The 20405-nt window shown below is 33.4% G+C and overlaps 1 long non-coding RNA gene across 1 annotated transcript; it reads left to right on the top strand.

Moving 5' to 3' along the window:
* The first annotated feature begins 11677 nt into the window (after nt 1–11677).
* On the top strand, nt 11678–12344 carry LOC107789623 (uncharacterized). The gene is made up of 2 exons (XR_012709831.1): nt 11678–11946; nt 12084–12344. It is a non-coding gene; the product is annotated as an uncharacterized LOC107789623 (long non-coding RNA).
* Nucleotides 12345–20405: the final 8061 nt, after the last annotated feature.

A 20405-nucleotide genomic window follows, 5' to 3' on the forward strand; every position in this document is an offset into this window, starting at 1 on the left:
ACAGTCAAGACGAAGGACTAACATATTTCTATATTAAAAACTAAATCCTTTTAAATTAATAAAAACAAACTGAAGAAATAATTAATTGAACTTCAACTTAAAACTAACAACAATATAATTAAACTAATAATTTCTACATAAAAATAAACAAGAAAAAAAATGAAACAAACTGAAGAAGATAACAAAACGATAAACAGGAAATTAATATCAAACATATATGATTTCAGATCTGAACACATCAAACAAATTACGGACAGAAACGAAACTTAAACCAACTAACCGGATCGGAACGACGATGAGCTCGAATGAAAACAATCTGCCCGGAAACAATTATCGCACCAAAATAATTCGACGCCGAAGACGACCACGAACGGACCATCGAAGAAGATGGTCGTTTGGTGTCTTTTGAAAAACGAAGCAGTGGCAGCTCGTCGAAGCTAGACGAAGTAGAAGGCAGCAGCAACGCAGCAGGTGCAGCTGGTTTTGAAGCAGATGCTCGACGAGGCAGAAGCGATGGTGGTGGTTTGGGCAGTGGTGAGCGAAGGAGAACGACGAAGAAGACGAAGTAGCAGAAGCAGCAGACATGGTGATTTGGACGTGAAGCAGAAGAAGCAGCAGCGGTGGAGCTTGGGGCGAGGCTGGAGGTCGTTGGACTGGAGGGTCTGGGCGTTCATGGTGCTGCTGGGTGGCGAAGACGAAGCAGTGGCAGCGGGGTCATTCATGGCTGGTCGTTGGTTGAAGATGTGAGCTGAGTGGTCGTTTGAGAAGATGAAGGTGAAGGGGCATCCATTGTCGAACTTGAGCTAGACATGGAGAAGACGAAGCTGAAGGGGAGGTCGTTCATGGCTTGGGGGGTCGACGACTGTGTGTGTGCGTGCGTGTGTGTTGAAGGAGAAGAGGAGGCAGCCATGGTTGGGAGCTTGGAGGGGTTGTTCATGGTGAGGGTGAAGAGAGAAAGAGAGGGGGGCGGATGGGTTTAGGTTTAGGTTTAGGAAAAATGAAGTGAATATTAGGAGGGGTTAGGTCATTTGGGGTTATGGGGCGGACCGGGTCGGGTCGACCCGATGGGTCTTTGGGGGTTGGATAAGGGGTTATTTAGTTTGGGTAGAGGTGTTTTGGGCCTAGGTTCAAAATTGAAGAAGAGGCCCAATTCCGATTTTTCTTTATTTTTTGCTCTCTTTTCTTTTACTTTCTAATTAATAAAACTAAAATTCTAAATTAAGTTATAAACTAAATTAACTTATCAAAAATACTAACTAATTCCTAGCAACATTTATCATACATAATTAAACACCCATTAAAATAAAATTGCACAATTTGACATTGAATGCTAAAAATGCAAACGATGCATATTTTTGTAATTTTCATTCTTGTAAAACAAACTTAATTACTCCTAATTGTAGAATTAAATCCTAAATGCAAATGCGACATATTTTTGTATTTTTATTAATTTAACAAATAAACATGCATGGACAAATACAAATAATTATCCTAAAATGCCGCGAAAATTCTCAAAATTGCACACAAAGGAAAATCGTTTTATTTTGAATTTTTTGGGAGTAATTCTTTCATAGGGCAAAAATCACGTGCTTACAGTTGGCTTCAGCTATCATCTACTGTTTTCTTGTTCGCATTCGCAAAGGAACTCTCGCGAACACGAAGAGTAAACTGGGGCAGGATGAGTTTCTTCTTTGCGAACGCGAAAGCTGAGTAGCGAACGCGCAGCAATGGGGGCATTACCCTCCGCGAACGTGGCTGGCCTCTCGCGAACGCGTAGGCATGTGACATGGGGGAGGGAAAATTGATCAATACTCTTCGCGAACGCGGCACAGGGCTCGCGAACGCGTAGGCTGGTGGGTATAAGCCTTCGCGAACACGAAGGATATCTCGCGAATGCGAAGGATATCTCGCGAACGCGTAGGCTATTTGAGTTGCTGCTTCGCGATCGCGGCAGGCCCTTCGCGAATGCGAAGAAGGCCTGACGCCAGACTTTAAGGCATTTCAAAAACGGGATTTTACCCATTTTTCATAAACTCTCCATTAGAGCTCAGCCTAGGTGCTATTTTGAAGGGAAAATTCAACACCAATTCATAGGTTTGTACTCTTTAACTCATTTCTTCCATTTCTAATATCACCCATTGAATTCCTAACCCTAATATTTGTTCTTTCATGGTAGAAAACTAGGAATTTAGGAAGAATTTGGGATTTTTGAAAATTGGGGATTTAGATCTCGAATTGAGATTGGATTCCAAAACCAATTATATATCCGAGCTGGGGGTGAATGGATAAATAAATTTTGGTCCGAACCTCGGTTTTGACCAAGCGCGCTCGGGGTCGATTTTTGACTTTTTGGGAAAAGTTTGAGAAATCTAAATTTATGCATTGTAATTGATTTCTTTAGCAATAATTGATATTACTGAGTTAATTGTGGCTAGATATGAGTAGTTTGGAGGTGGATACTAGACAAAAAGCAATAATTGAGCATTGAGTGGCCCGCGGAGCGAGGTAAGTGTCGTGTCTAACTTTGACTCGAGGGATTAGGAACTCTTGACTTATTTGCTATATGAAATCCATGTGAGCGGCGTATAGGTGAGGTGACGAGTGCCAAGTGCCGCCAATTTACCTGTTTTTGCCTGTTTCTTTCCCGTTCTTCTTATATTGTCTTCTTCCTGCCTTAACTACTACATGTTTTACTTGTATTCCCATACTTAATTGCTACTTGATAGACATTTTTTCTCCTTGTTGAAAGTATTAGTTATTTAGTAGCTTCGTTGTCTCCTGTTATTTGCTTAAGCTGGTTATCGGTACTTTCAAGGCATATTCTGGATTGGTCTCGCTGAGTAGTATTATTTGTGTAAAGTCTCATAGTGTATAAGCTTCCTAATTGTTTTGGTTTGAAGTTGAGCCTTGTGAAGGGTTATGTGATTTGAATTGTGAAATTTCTGTACTTGATGAATAACTGATACTGATATGGTAGGATTGGATTGCATGCTGCAACAGGTGGAATAAGGGTAATATATTGAGGAGGAATAAAGGTGAAATAGTATGTACAGTGGGATCGGGTTGCACACCGCAACAGGTGTAATAAGGTTGGATTGTGGTGAGATAAGGGTGAATATGTGATTGGTGATTATTGTGATGCGATGGGATCGGGTTGCATGCTGCAACAACCTATATGCTTATACTTTTCCTTGACTGAGTTAGCTGAACGGTAGTCTTAAATTGCACTAAAGGATTGGTAATATCTAAATACTGATGATATGCTTCAAGAATTGTATTCATTTCTTGCAAGTTACTGCTCTATTTTATCATATCTTTCTTTCTGCTTTTAATATACACTGTATGCAGGTTATATTGTGATTGCCTCGCCGTAGCCTCGTCAGTCCTTCGTCGAGGTTAGGCTCGGCACTTACCAGTACATGGGGTCGGTTGTACTAATACTGCACTCTGCACTTCCTGAGTAAATTTTGGAGCAGGTTCGGGCTGATCGAGAGGTTGGTTATAGGATTCACTTGCTTGGAGACCCAAGATAGTCCTGTTGGCGTCCCCTTCTATACTCCATACTTTACTATTTTTTTATTTCACAAACGGTTGTATTTTTTTCCGGACAAATACTTGTAGTAAAATCTTAGAATGCTCGTGAATTGTGACTCCGTATTCTGGGTAGTAATAGTATATAATCAGAGTTGTTATTTATTTACTTCCGCATACATTTCGACTTGTTTTAGCTTGCTTATTGTTAATCACCGAAATGTAAAGGAATTGGCTAATAAATCTCTAACGTTAGCTTGTCTAGCAAGTGTGATGTTAGGCATCATCACGGTCCCGATGGTGATTCCGGGTTACAACAGATATATTGTAGATAAATATTTAGAATGTGTATTTGATTAAAAGACAGATACGTTGCTCAATTTTATATGCGCAATGCATTTTGTTCTATTAACGTTTTACTTTAGATCATCCATTTTTATAATAAATAGATAGATATAGACGATTTGCATGTATTCCGTTAAATCATTACACAATTTATAAAAAAAAATATCTTTCTTTCTCATTTTTATAATTTTGAAATTTATTAGGTATGCAGCACTTGTACGGAGATGCATGCATAAAGGTTTGGAACTCTTTTCTTATCTGAATCTTAATTATAGTACTTTTAGATACAATTAGTTGTGAACATGTGATTTTTTCCTTATATATGAAATTATTCCCAAAAATTCAAACAAAATGATGTTTCCCTTATTTTTACAATTTTTGTGAATTTTTGTGTCATTTTCTGTTAATTGTTTGCATTTTTATTTGTGTGTGTTAATTCACATGAAAATACAAAAATATGCATTTACATTTAGGATATAGTTTCATATTTTTAGGATTAATTAGGGATTAATTTGTTTTTAAACAAAACATGAAAATTACAAAATAGCTCACATTAGCATTTTATTGTTTTAATTGTGAAATTGTCACAAATTAGTTTTAAAAGTTTTTAGACATTAATTAGCTTAGTTTAGTTTTTAACTTCTTGCAATCTTTGCAAATTAGATAATTAGTAACAAAAATGAGGTGGAAAATAAGGATGAATTAATTTGAAAAATCAAAATTCAAAGAGAAGAACAATTTAAAATGAGGAATAAAAGGGTTGTCTCAAGCAAAGAAACAATTGGGCCTCTTCTGAATTGAGCATCAGCCCAAACCATCACTAACCCTCTCCCCATCCGGTCCAATACGCTAAAATCAAAACGACGCCGTTTGGCGTCGATCAATCCAAATCGTCGAGGTTAACAAGATCAATGGCTCAGAGGCGGGGTAGGCGTACTATAAAACTGTCCGAAGGTCCCTCCCACCCCATTCCCCATCGTCTTCCTCACCCCCCACAAACCCTAGCCGCGCCGCCCTGAAACCCCTAGATCGCCGGTGGCGGCGCCGATGCTAATCACCCCCAAATTTACACCCCTCGTCCTCCTCACTCTCCTCTTTCCATTCCTACCATTGGTTTCCCTCGAATATTGCCGGAGCTCGTCGAATCTCCGATTGAAGTTTTCCGGCCAAGTCGCAAACTCATCCAAACCGGCCCAAAATCATACCACACCATCCCCAGACTTCCCTCAACCCAAATCCATGACCATCTTCCTTCAAATCTTGGTGAAGCGGCTCAAATTTCAGATCTAAGAATTTCTAGCCAAAACCCTAACCCAAAATCTTTGTGATTTTGGACCGTAATATCCTTAACCATGTGTTCTCTTGTAAAAACACATGGTTAGGGATGTTATGTGTCAAAAATCTAGAAAGATTCGGACGTCAGCGACTGGCCGGAATTTCTCGTGCTTCAGTGAGCTTTCTTGTTTCTTTTTACTTGCATAGTTGAAATTCTAGTTATAGTTTTGATTTCATTAAAGTGTTCTGTTAATTTTACGATTTATTTTTGTGTATTAGTATAGTTTAAATCTTCTTTGTTCCTTGTTCCTTGTTCCATCTGTTTTAATCAGTAAAACATCTTCGCATTTTAGTTTAGTTTGATGCATGTGTCATTTATTAGTTAATCATAATTTTAATTGCAGAATCGGCATAATTAATTAGTTTGGATTCAATACCATTTTGTCCATTAATGTTAGCTAGATGTTTAGGTTGATTTCAATTGCTTTTTAGTTCTGAATTTAATGTTCGAATGGTGAATTGTGAGCTTATTGGTTAAAAGTTAGTTTAATTTCATTTAATGTTGACTGATCCTGGTCTCCTGGTTTTTTCTAAGTTGTTTGGGTTTGGGTGATTGAATAATTGGGATTGGTTAGTTCAATTGGTTAATTTCTGAGTTCTAATTAATCAGTCCTAGTTAGTTTTGAATTAATTTAGGGGATTGGTTATAGCTGTTGAGAATGTAGATAGAATCAGTAACTTTGAGAAGCTTTCAGGGGTAGTTTAGGCATGGAAAAGGGTAATTCTAATAAAAATAGTAATTTTAAAGTAGGGGTAAGGGTAGTATAGGTATTGTGGGGGTAGAAGAGCATTCTAGGGCCTTCTAGAAGGTACTTTAGTGTAGGTGCTAGCACAAAAGAGGGATTTACTTGTTGAGCAAGTCAAAAATAAAGGGACTAAACTGAAAATAAGGGAGGGACTAAAAAGAAAACCCAAAATCTGATTGACCCTCTTGTATCACCTATAAAAGGGCATCAAGTGCCTTGAGGAAAGGGATTGAATTTTCAGCCCAAAAATCCCCACCAAAAGCTCTCCTCCTTGCTTTCAATTTCAGCTAGCATTTCAATTCTAATACTTAAGAGAAAAAACATCAAAAAATGGAAAAATCAAAAACAGTTTTACTATTTCATCACTAGTGTTAGTGATTCTCAGTCCTTCCTTGGGCATTCCTCATTCCAGCTCGAGGTTCTATTTCTAAAAGTGTTCGGGAGTGATTAAAGACTGATTCATATGAGTTTGGGGCCTATTAGTTTGGACTTCAGTTGAGATTTAGGTCCAACAGGATTTCAGAGGCATCTAGGCTCAGCTGTGAGGGCTAGGAGTGCATTTCAAGTGTGTGTTGGACTGATCTGTTGAGTCTGCTTATATTTCTGATTTTTCAAAAGCATTTCCTGGCCTGTTCTGTGATGATATACTGCTGAGTTTTGTTGTTGTTGCTGTTCAAAGTAGCTGACTTCTTTCCTTCTCATATTTTCCCTTATCCAGGTACACAATTGTACCTCTGATAACTGTGAGCTAAAGTGTGCAGAAACGAAATTATGTGAAGAATGAATTTACTTGCAGAATTGAGTTCTGATTTAGCTAATTTTCAGATCTACGTATTCAATGTTTAGTTCATGGATATTGTTTAAGTTTTGCTTGCTTTTGTGCTAAATGGACTATATAAACTGTTATGTTTTGGATTCACGTGATTACTATAAAGTGAGCACTAGTATTAGTTGATTACATGATAGGTTGATAGCAATGTTGGCGTGAATTAATTCAGAAGTAATTAATCTGCTTTGTGTTGTTGAAATCGTGTCTACAGCTTGGTTCTCACCTTAATGATATCTGAGGATTCACTGGAATACCAGTAGATAAATTAGTCTGTGCATAAAACTGGAATTCAATTGACTAATATCCCTTTAATTCGAGTAGATGCGTATTGTTTCCCCTTTGCTATAATTATTGAACACTTAAAATAATTTAGGGGTAATTTCAGTGGGCGTTTGGTTGAACTAAATCGAGGCGTCGCTGGGCTCAGCGATAAGCCATCTCAGGCTGTCACACGGACTGCCTTCGTGAGTTTGGGCTTCCTAGGGGATTCGATCCCAGGTGCTGTTATCTGTCACCTGGGCCTCCCTTTCGTGCCTGACCGAATTTTTGGGCTGTTTCTGAAGCCCATCAGTGGTCCAGCTCATTGTTGAGGTTGGACTACTGAATTTTAGTGCATAATCTCAGTTCAGTTTTCACGTAATTAAGTTTTCTTTCTTCTTTTAGGGACAATTGATCAATAGAAAATTGTAGTCACTCTCAAATGGGCCTTTTTAATAAAAATGTTGAGACGAATCTTGCCAAACAAAATCATGTATGTGGGGCCCTCAACGAATGGTTATTAAAATAATTGAATTCGGAAAGGTTGTTTAGTAAATTCTACAGCCTTCCCCAAAATAATAATACGTTAGAATCTTTGGGCACGATTTAATTAAATCACTTTCTTAAATTCGGGTGCGCATTGATGCGGCCCAAATCCAAATCTCGACGAAGTCGAAATGTGTTGACAATCGCGGGTGCATTGATTGCGACGTGGTTCGAAATGCGTTTTCACGACGTCGCAATTCTTTTAAAATAAATAATGATAAAAAGTGGTTTACGAATAAAAGGCACGTAAGCTAGCAGGTATTAAAATCAGATAAAATCAAATGCAATAGTTGAGCGACCGTGCTAGAACCACGGAACCCGGGAATGCCTAACACCTTCTCCCGGGTTAACAGAATTCCTTACTCGGATTTCTGGTTCGCAGACTGTTAACAGAGTCATATGTTTCCTCGGTTCGGGATACAACCGGTGACTTGGGACACCATTAATCTCTCAAGTGGCGACTCTGAATAATTAATAATTAAATCTCATTCTGAATGTCCTTTAAATGGAAAAACTCCTTTACGCCCTTGCGGGTGTAGTGAAAAAGGAGGTGTGACATTAGTTATCTTATGTTAATAAATAGTACTCTTAAATATACTTGTAATTATTGATTCCTCACTACACATAAAGATAATTATATAATTTAGTGGTTAAAAAATGATCACTCATTCTAAAGCATAAGAAAGAAAGAAACAAAATCTTGAAAATATTATCTTTTCTTTAAAGACTATTTAAGTACATAAAAAAATAGACAAAATTTAGAATTTAAAAACTTTCCTGAATATTTCTAATGTGTTCAAAACTTAAAAATTAATATAGAATGTATTATTGTTATATTAATATTTCTGATAAGAATATAATATAAGATATATTTAATTAATTTTAAAGTTTCAAATAATAGGGTTTTATATGGTTCAAATAATGAAAGATTTAATAATCAAAATTTTAGTTAATTTTAGATTTTTAAATATTAGAAAAATAAATTACAAGTTTGTCAAATGTAAAAAATATTTTTGAAAGGCACCACATGATCCGCAAGTAGCTTTCTTCAGTTCATTAAACAAAGCAATTCAAAAAAAAAATGAACAACGTGAAATAAGAATTCTATCTCTAGCTAAAATAACCGACAATAACTCAAAAATTACGACATCAGTATATGATGATACAATTTGATTTAGCGGTTAATTCAGAAATAAAATTGCACCTCTATTATTACAGAATAAAAATCAACGCATCGTCAATTGTTAGTAAATTTGACTAACTTAAAAAAACAATTTTATGCGACGGTGTAAACATAATACATCATTAAATTTTAACAATTTTGACTAACTTGAAAATATTTTTTCCATTAAGTGAAATAAAATCTAGATAATAATTAGAAAAATATGAACGCAAATGAGAGCCTGCAAAAGATCTTCACGGGTTGAATCTTCGGTTGGGAAAATAGAAAAGTGCTTAATCGCCACACGTAATCTATGAACAAATAAATACTGGCACTTTAACCATGTTTATAGTCCTCTTCAATTTCCATTAGCCCCCTGCATACAAAATCATCTGATATTATGTGTCGTGTACAAAAAAGAAATAATTAGATATATGTGTGAATTCACAATTTATTTCTCCAAAATATCTCTAAATATATACGGTATAATAAGATGACAAAATGGGTAGCAAAGTGCAAAAAATATAACTAAATTTTTTAATAAGACTCGGTCTATTTCACTCAAAAAATAGAATCAAGTGTCAAATAAAATGACGGGGTTTTTTCATGGCTTTTTACAATGTTAAATTTAAGAAAATATCTTTTTTAGATCTTTTACGTGTAAAAGCAAATCTCTCATACGCAAAAAAGAAGATGGGGTCATAAAATTAAAAATAAGTTTGTAATGAGCCACAAAACCAATTGACTAAAACGATAATAAACATGAACAAATCATAATATGATACATTATACTATTCCCCTATGAACTTCACTTATTGTTCCTAGGACAAAATTAGATGGATAGAACTTATATTGCTAGGAGAATCTTCAAGTTCACTAAATATTTTACAATTACTATTTCCTTATCAATTTAGTTTGAGATAGCAAATTTAGGAACGAAATGTTTTAATTGAGTGTGTCTTATGAATCATGACAAGACCTTTCCTCAGGTTACAAAGACAGAATAAATAGGACACCTAGAATTAAAAAAAAATCATATTCAAGGCAAAAATAAATTGAAAAAACGCACAAGATAATTCATTGATTGGAGGCCACAAACTTTAACTTATGTTCAAAGTGTGAGCACGTGATTTTTGTCTCACATGAATTGCTCCTACAAAATTCCCAAAATTAGATTTTTCCTTTTAATTATTTGGTATTTAGGAATTATTGCATAATTTTCTTGTTTGTTTGCATTTTTGTGTGCACGTTTAATTTTACTTAATACCTAAAAATACAAAATACTCTGCATTTGCATTTAGGATTTAATTTTATATTTTTAGGTTAATTAGTAAATTAGTTGCTTTACAAAAATAGAAAAAATTACAAAAAAATAACTCATTTTGCATTTTTTTTACTTTTGATTTTTGAATTTTATAGTTTTTCTTTTAATTTAGGATTTAATTAATTTTATAAATACTATGAAGGATAATTAGCTTATTTTGGTAAATTAATTTAGTTTTAAGAGTTAATTTAGGTTTTATTTTAATTTGAAAAAGAAAAGGAAAATTGAAAAATAAAAAGAAAAAGAAAAGAAAATAAGAAAGGCTGATTCTTGGGCCAATTTGGCCAGCCCAAATGATCTTGCCCCATACCCGTTCGAAATCCGGCCCCAGCCATACCCATACTTGGTTCAAACCCTTCAGATCTCAAGACGATGTCGTTTTAATTATTTTTTATCAGGACCGTCGATCTCGCTTGATCGGATGGTCGGGAACTGAGTGCCCTTTTTATATTTATATGTCCAAACGCGTACTCACCCCCTTCATTCACTCGTCTCTCTCATACCCCCCTCTCCTCAGAGATTCTCCCAACCAAACCCTAAGCGCCGCCCTTATTTCCCACCGCCACCGGTGGCGGCGCCACTACAAACCGACTCCAAACTAACATTAGAGAACCCCCTCACTCCCCTCTTCCTAAATCCTCACTCTGTTCCATTCGAATATGCTTAGAACTCCTCAAATATTAAATCTAGGGTTCGAACTCTAGAAGCCAAATCCAAGTTCATTCATGCAAGGCTACTTCTCCAGTATTCATGAGTGTTAGGGTGCCGATTTTACCACAAAATAACATTAGTCGCATGTTCTTGACAAAGAACAGGCGATTGATATTATATTGGGGCTTTAATCGGAGAGGCAGTCATGAGTGCGAGCCGAGTCGGTGAGTTTCTTTCTTTTCTTTGGTTCGTTCTTCTATTTTTCTTCTTCTCTTCTTCTTTTCTCCGGATAATTCAATTGAAAGTCGACCAAAATTTCTGGCCAAGCTAAAACCTTGTTCCGTTTGTTCTTTTTCAGTTTGTTCTTTTCCAAGTTTACCCCTTGATTTTTGTTTGGTCTTGCTTGATAAATTCTGTGTTCATCTTCTTTATTTAGCCATTTAGTTTAACCTAATTAGGTTGATGTGATAATTTAGTTTAATTTTGCATTAACTAGTATTTTAGTTCATGTTTTAAATTTTGTGAAAACTATTCAGTTGTTTCTTTACCATTTACCATAATTTGCTAAATCTGGGTTTGAGTCATTATGCCATTTGGGCTTTGAATTCATTTTAGAATTCATTCCCAGAAGCTCGAATTGATTTTCTGAGCCCAGGCCTGTGTGTAACCATTGGGTCGTTTAACCCATGACCCATTTGAGGTTCTGAAGAGTAAAAACAGGGGGTTTAAGGGGTAGTTTAGGGCATTTAGGTGACAGAATCTTGTATAACTGACTGGGGAAGTTTCCTGGAAGGTGTCTTTGGGACCTATGTGAAAACTGAGTTTTTAAATTAAGGATCAACTAGCAAATACAAAAATTAAAAAAGGAGTAAAGGGCAAAAACTGAAATCATTTCTGCTGCCCTAGAACCTTGCCTATAAAAGCATCATAACTTGACATTCAAGTAAGATTTGGGGGGACTTTAAGAGATAGAAAATATAGAAAAATTGAAACAGATGCTTCTTCTCTAAAAATTTCTGATACAACCTTGAATTCCTAGCATTTTCCTGAAAAATTACTAAAGCTATGCTCAGATCTTTGTTCTTCTGGTCCTGATAACTCAGCTCGAACCATTGAAGTTCATGGTTTGCATTTTGGGTTAAAAATGGTTTGAGTTCTGGTATTTCAGAGTCTGGTTTGGATTTTCTATGGTTCCTACTGTTCCATTGCTGATTTAAGGGTTGGTTTTGAATCATTTGGGTCCTGGTCATTGAAATCTGGGTTTTGGTTGTTGTTACTGTTGCATTGCTGATTTCTGCTACTGTTATTTCCTTCTAGTTTCAGACTAGATTTCTGACCTCTTTTGCTTTTATTCAGGTACACTTCTGTATTCTACCCCCATGTGAAGCTTGAATTGAAGAGTGAAATGAAAAAAAAACAGAGCTCAAAACATTTTTCTAGTCTCTTTTTATGAGTTCAATTCTATATTTTTGGTTGTCTGGTAGTTTATAGTTTAGTCCATTGCTTTCTTAGTTAATCTCTGCTTTGGCTGTTGAAACGTGTTCTTTTTCTTGTATTAATTTGGGACTATTGAGATGCTGTAGATAAAAGATGCAGTCAAGAGGCATGTTGGTTTAAGTTTTCTTTGATTTTTAGTTAGACATTTCAATGTTATATTGTTTGGTAGCAGTTCTCATGATAAAACTAGTTGCAAGGAGACTAAGGATAAAATGATGAGGTGTAGTATGCTATTTGAATAGGTAATATGAGGTGTTATTTTGATGTGAATGGCATGTCCTGTGGTGAATGACTATAAACCCCTGTTGAGAATAGTTTAATTTGCCTCTGAGTTTTGTTTAAGGTTTTGGCTTAAATCTTTCATGTGTCTAACATTCGTTTGAAATGAGTTTTTTACTTCATAGCTTCAAAGCAAAAAAAAAAAGGAAATTCAGAATCATGGTGTGGAGGTTTCCAGATTTATTAAAACATTGTCAATTGTTTGTTTAAGGATATTTGGAGTGGGATTTAGTAAATGAAATCAGACTTAGGCATTTGTTCTACTAGGGAACCCAAATATTTGCGTATTTGATTCTTATGCCATTAAAAAATGCTTTATGCCTTAAAAGGGTTGAACAATAAGAACGTGCTTGGTATTGGTCTACAAGGCAGTATTTGTTTCCAATTCAAAATGTTGGGCATAACTATAATTTAGCACTGGATCTTGCAATTGGGCCTTTAATATTGGCCCAGCATCTTCCTCGCGTCCAGGACGCGTTACAGGCTTCGTTTAAGCCTTTGCCCTTTTTTGTTTTTGATATGCAAGCTCACAAAAGGCTAATTTGGGCCCCCTGTTAATTGGGCTTTGCGCGTAACCAAACACTGGCTCGTTTATTCTGCTGATTCTTGAGGATAAGTTATATGTTTGCCTAGATTAATCTCAAATCGCGTTAAGCCTTTAGCTAATTAACTAGACTTCTTTAATAGTTGAGGTGAGCCATATTAGATAACACAAATAGCTTACGGCCCTCCAAAGTTAGTTTGAATTCCCTTTTTAAAATTGGATTTGAGGTGTGTCGTGCCAAATAAAATCTCAAAATGCATGGCCCTCATATTATTAATATTTTATCCTTAGAAATCGAGGTGCACCATTTAGCGAATTTTCCATGGCTCTCGCAAAGTTAAAAATGCGTAGTTGCTTTAGGCGCGTAATTTAAATTTACCTTCCTAAACTCGGGTGTGCATTTCATGTGACCCAAATCCAAATCTCAACAACGTTGGATAAAATGTGTGGCGAACCGCGAGCGCATTTCATGTGGCGTGGTTCAAGACGTGTTTTTGATAACGTTGAATCTTCTTAAAAATAATTAAAAGCGGTTAATAAGTTTAAAATTGTATCATAGGCTAAAACATGTATTAAAATCAGACAATAGGCCAATTATGATAGTTTAAGCGACCGTGCTAGAACCACGGAATCCGGGGATGCCTAGCACATTCCCCCGGGTTAACAGAATTCCTTACCCAAATTTCTGTGTTCGCGGACTGAAAAACAGAGTCAATTTTTCCTCGATTCGGGATTCTGAACCGGTAACCTGGGATACCATAAATCATCCCAAGTGACGACTCTGAATTTTTAATAAATAATCCCGTTTCGATTGTCACTTTAAATTGGAAAAAACTTCCTTATATTCCTTTTCGGGGTGTAGGTAAAAAGGAGGTGTGACACAAAGTACATGTAATAGTTTACATGTTAGACATTGGTTTGGAGTCAACATTAACATATATAAAATACGTTCCTTATTTGTATCTTTATTACGTAAAAAAAATATTATAAGGGAATTGTTTGATCTATATAAGATAAAATTTATTTATTGATTTTAACGTCCTAAATAATAGGACTTTACATAGTTTTTTCAATAAGGGAAGATCTGATGAACAAAGTTTTAGTTGATTTTAAACTTTTAAATATTTAAAACAATTGAATGATTATTTTTAAATATTAGAAAAATAATTAAAAGATTATACCTACATATTAGGAAATAACTTGTCTAACATGAAATTAGTTTTCAAAGGATAAAAAAAGCGAACAATATTTCACACCAACAAAGAATTGCAATGAGTAGATAAGCCTCCTGTTTTACTAGAAATATACTCTATCCGGGTTACTTCAATTGATTTTTTGGTTTTTTTATGGTCCATAATATTTAATTTTTTTTAAATATCATGAAGAAATTAATTTATTTTTTTCAAAGTTGCGCTTGGAGTAAAGAGCCTAAGAGTATTTATTATGTTTCTAATGAACTACTTAAGGTTAATACAATCAATTATATTGTTAATTAATGCTTAAAAATAATTTTTTTAATATGTGTGAAAATAATTAAAAAATCAATTAAAGTGGATCGGATGGAGCACATTGTAAGGTTCAGAATATAAGAGTCAAATTACTTTATTTTTAATTTTATGGTCTTGCTTTAACATAAACTTAGGGCTTGTCTCAATTTTATCATTTAATACGTTAAAATCCTGTGTCATTGATTCATTGTCAGGGTTGGACCATTTGCTTAACTCTGGACTATTCAATTTAAGGCAATAATATTCATTTGGGGCATATCTTAAAAATGGAAAGGCAAAATACATAAACGTCTCTTTCAAGCTGTCCTTAACGGTCAGCCAGACACCTTAACTGACCTCATTTTAAGTTGAACACTTCAAGCCTTCAATAAAGTAGGTCAATTAAACACCCGACCTCATCAGCTCACCTCGCGTGAAATACACTCTCGGATTCATGTCAAACAAACAAATGAAAAAATGCCATGTGTAATTTTAATTAAAAAATTTGCCACTTATTATAAAACAAAAACAAAAAAAAAAGTAATAATAATAATTTAAAAAAGAAAGAATCACCGCAACCTTCCTCCTCGTCTCCAGCCCTTCCTCCTCGCCTCCAAAGGACGAAAAAACCAGAAGAAGAGAAGAAAGAGGAAGCTCCAAAAGGTGATAATGAAAAGAAGGAAGAAAAGAAAACGGAGGAAACAAAAGAAGAAACACCAGCACCCCCGCCGCCACCTCAAGAAGAGCCACCGTCAAGTTGAGCTTCTTTCTCCGATCCCAAAATCGTTGGCCTAAGAGCCAAAGAAACTGGAAGAAAAAGAAGTCGTTAAACCCGAAGAGAATATTATTATTGTAAATCAGAAGAAATTTTTGTTTGCAGAAGAGGGGAAAACTGTGATGGATCTACCGATCGAAGCCTACGATTCATGAAACAACAATTCATCACAATCAAGAAGAAAACACTGCCACCATCTCTTCGATAAGCACAGGAAAATTCATTGCCAGAGAATGTTGATTTGAAGCAAAGACGAGAAATTGAAGTGGGCGGTCAATGAAATTGTTATTATGTAGTGGTTGTTATTAATTGTTACATTATTTTCAAGATTGAAGAAGAGGGGGTGGATTAATGACGGAAGGAAGAGGCACTACTGATTTGGTGAAGATGGAATATTTTGGGAAGAAAGTGAAATTAATGTGTGGAAAATAAAATATAATAGGACCCACATAAAATAAAGTTAAATTTAAAAGAAAAAAGAAAAAAATCTTAATTTTGAGGGTTTCACGCGCTTAGAATATATATATATATATATTAAAGCAAGAAAGTTTGCATTGTGGTTAAGCCAAGTGGCAAGCTACTATAAAGCCACTTGGCAATCTTAAAGAGTTTGTGGGAAATTGTCAAATAAGGAAATATCACTTAAGAACTATATATGGAATTTCATTTATTGAAATTAAATTGAAATAAGAATTCTTTTAAAAAAAATAAAGTTCAATCACTGTACTAATATTTTCTAACTGAAATTTTATATTTGGAAAGTAAAGAATTTTGATATCAATAGTATTTGGATTTCTTTTCTAATATCGAGTGAGAAGAATATATCCTACCATAATCTAATGTGCAATTTTAATTTATTTTAAAAATTCAATACTTTTTAATCAGTTGAAGAATATATTTTAGGGTTTTACCCTAAAGTTCAGAATGTAGATATATTTAATAATTTATTTATTTCATAATGGATAATCCAAAGTATCTGTTTTAGACTAAGTTTTCTGAATTTTAAACAAGTATACAATAAAAATAATTGCTTTAAAGGCTAAAAGCTTCAACAAAATGCGCTTATATCCATCTTGATAATAAAAATACCATAATATTTTGGTGAAGTAATATATAGTTTGATCATATGCACTTTTATTTTTGTCTATTATTGAATAAAACACTTAATGAAAAAATTAAATAAAATATCATACTTACTAGGGGAAATAATTTAGAAAGAGGGGGATAAAGATAGTGTGAGAGAATTTCATACTTTGAATTAATTTAAATGATAAAATAAAGCAAATAAATAATTAATACTCAAAAATATTATTGATAAATTCAAATATTATATAGTGAAAGATTAAAAATAAATAAAAAGATTATTAAGAGAAAGAAAAACCATATTCATTATAGTATATTATAATAGAAGTAGCAGATAGAGATATAAAGTAGGTGACAAACTAATAAAAAGTTAAGTAATAATGTAACCATATTAAGTAACGGGTAACACAATAACAATAGACAAAGAACAAAAAATAGAGAATTATTTTTTTGTAAACAAATAATATAATTGTAGATATATAGAAGGATTAGACATTTAAATTTGATATAAGAAAATATTTTAATTATTACGAGAAAAAATATATTATATGGATAATATCACGCAATTAAAAACATAATTTATAAACCTAAAATTTAAAACATTTACAATGAAATAACACCAAGTAACAAATTAACAATATAAAGATGTAATTAAAATTGTCATGTAGTTAAGTTATAAAAAAATTAAAGTCAAAACTCTATATGAAAACAAAAGAAAACAATTAATTGCTTATTGCACATAATACTAAATAATAATTACTAAACATGTAGATTTATGGAAAATAATAAAAGAACTTCTTCCGTTTAAACTTTGGCATATTTTCAAAAAAATTAGAAAATTAATACGATAATGTTTATATTATAGATACAACACGAAATGTGAAAAATAATTAAAATATTATATGATAGAAAATAATGTATATAGAGGAGAATAGAAGTAATGTGAAGGGGTCTACACTTTAAATTTGTTTAATAAAATAATTAAATAGGAAAAATAATATTATTGACAAATTTAAACAAAATAATTGGAGCTACGGAACAAAAGAAAAATGTTAAATTAAATTTTAGGGTAATACAAAACTATATTCATTATATTATACTAAAAGTAGAGCAATGAGTAAGGACATTAAGTAACGCGATAAGCTAATAAAAACTAAAAAGTCACATGGCAATATAGCAAGTGTGCATTATGGTTAAGCCAAGTGGCAAACTAATACGAAGTCACTTGGCAAATTATGACAATATTTGTTATAGTATTTAATTTAAATTGAAAGACAGGATATTTATTTAAATTTAAATAGAAAGATAGTAAATAAGATTCTTCTTAATCTGAATGGAAATAAAGTTAAATTTGAATTGATTGATTAATTAATTAATTAGGAAAGCTAATCAACACATAAATGTTCCAATTCAAACGGGAGGCTCAACGAGTGAGGCGAATTGTTCTAAATAATGAGAAAGAGTTTTTTGAAATTTGAGTTCACAACAAAAATAACAAAAAAAATAAAAACATGTTTGTTACTAGAAATAAGACTAAAAAATCTAGGCTCGAACCATAATCATAATTACCGAGTTGTTGGATTAAAACTTAACTTTCGTAACTACCTTAGGGATAATGTTTAACTATGAATCGACTCAAACATTGGCTAAACAAATATCAATTGTGTTGCCTTTCGATAAAATTAATTGTCCAATATTTTATAATTTATTTTATATCTCAATTGTTTGGAAGCAATACATACATCTTTTTTTTTCTTTCTATTAGTGCTAGCAATTGCTATGCTAAAATATATAATAAGGGAGGATAGATTTCTTCTCTAATGGCTCAGGTATGGACAATGACTTTTTATCGCGTTGTTGATATTTATGTTCTCTCAAATTGTATAAGCCAATTGATCGAGCAACCGATGGGGTCGAATATATATATATTACGTGTGTGTGTGTGTGTGTCAATTAGAATGAAATAGATTTGGATAGGGTAAACACATAGATGAATATAATTTGGATAGGGTAAACACATAGATGGACATAATTGCACTATTTGGGATTGCTATTTGCACAAAATAAAGTGGATCGTAAAATCATAAGGTAAGATTCATTTAATGAAGAATTACATGTAAGAACTCATCTTCTTTTAGTACATGTGCATCATGGAAGAAAAATATTTAAAGTAGGTTAACATTTATTTAATTATAATATATTAATCTTAACTATCCCAAAGGTATCATTTAAATTGTTAAAAACAATGTGACTTTAATTGTGTGTTTAAAATTAAGGTAACTAGCAAAATTAGCAAATTACGATCCAACTATTTTATAAGTTAGTAATTCCCAAAAGTTAGAATATATTGGTTGTTAATAAATTATCATGTATATATATATTAATTTGTCACCGTGTAATTTTAGGTTGGTAGAAGTTGATGTTGATGTGAGAATTTATTATGTTGAGATAATAATATAATATATTTTTATAATTTAAATAAGATATTACTAAATGTATTTTTATTTGTTATTACTCTATATAGTATGACTTCACTCAGTTTCAATATAGATGAGATAGTTTGACTTGACACAAAATTTATGAACGAAAAAGAAAACTTTTGAAACTTATGATCCTAATAGTTTTGTGGGGCCATGATATTTGCATGGGTGTAAGAACTTCTCATTATATGTAAAATGGGTAAAATAAAAAATTTAAAGTCAAATTATATTTAAATACAGAAATGTGTCATTCTTTTGGAATAGACTAATAAGAAAAATATTTTATGTAAATTGAAAGGGAATGAGTATTTATTTTTGAATCATATTGTATTTTTATTTGTTTGTATCACCGGCTATATATGAGGTTATAATCTTTAAGTTTATGTCAATAGTTATTTATATAATTTATTCTTTTTAATTTATAGAATTTAGCAGAATCATAATATTATCCGCACATCGTGCAGGTACTAATACTAGTTAAGTATAAAGCACACACTCTGTCATGTCAGCGTGAAGGGTTCACGAGATCGTACTTTAGTGGAGAAGAAGTGTTAAAATGATAAACGGGTCAGTTAAGGTGTCTGGCTGATCGTTGAGGACAACTTGAAGGGGCTTTCGCGATATGAAAAAGGAGAAAACTTCCAAACGAGTTTGGTGAGCTATTATTTAAAGGGACTCATCTGGCACTTTATTAATAAATATACATGATTTTTTTAATTGTTCAGCAGTTTCTTGGGACCGTACTGTTTCTTGTTGTTATTTATTTAAGAGCTTATTTAAATAATAAGTTATGAAGTTTTAGCGTGTTTCTAAAATGACGTAAAACAAATACTCAAAAATTAACTTAGTTATGTTTAGACCATATTAGCATTAAGAGGACCTTCGAGAGCTTCCACGCAGGGACGGATGGATGCTTAACAAAGCGGTGTCATGCGACACGTCTTTGTCAATTTTTTTATATTAAATATATGTATTAATACTGTAAGAAAATGGATAAGCAAGAAAAATGACACCACTTAACATAATTTGTCTTTTGGTGTATTGGTTATGTGTTTGATTTTGCTCTAAAAGGTTTGAGGTTTGAACCTCTACTAGCACATCTTTTTTTGCAAATATTTGAGTGAGCCTCTATAGTTAAAAACTGCGATGAAGTAGAACTGAAGTCAAGACCTTTTCTAACGTAAGACTCAACGTACAAAATCAATAGGCTAAGACTGGTTCTTGTCTAGAAGTATGATAATTAAAGCTATTATTGTCGTTTTTCTATAACTTTTGACACCGCTTACAAAAATTACTACGTATGCCCCTGCTTCCACGTGTCCTCAGTATGGCTTCAGCAAAGAGGCGAATTCAAGGTCGGCGTGATCTAGCGAGAGATGGAGGATTTGGTCGAAGAGTCATCACAGGTCGAGGCCGATGCCGAGGACGAGTATTCCTCTTAAAAAGGAATAATAACGGCTAGTTTTAGATGAGACTTCAGAGAGAATATTCTCTGGATTTGTATTATTAGGGTTTTTAGATTTATGTTTCCTT

Source organism: Nicotiana tabacum, chromosome 5 (genome assembly GCF_000715075.1).
Source record: "Nicotiana tabacum cultivar K326 chromosome 5, ASM71507v2, whole genome shotgun sequence".
Classification (NCBI taxonomy): domain Eukaryota; kingdom Viridiplantae; phylum Streptophyta; class Magnoliopsida; order Solanales; family Solanaceae; genus Nicotiana; species Nicotiana tabacum.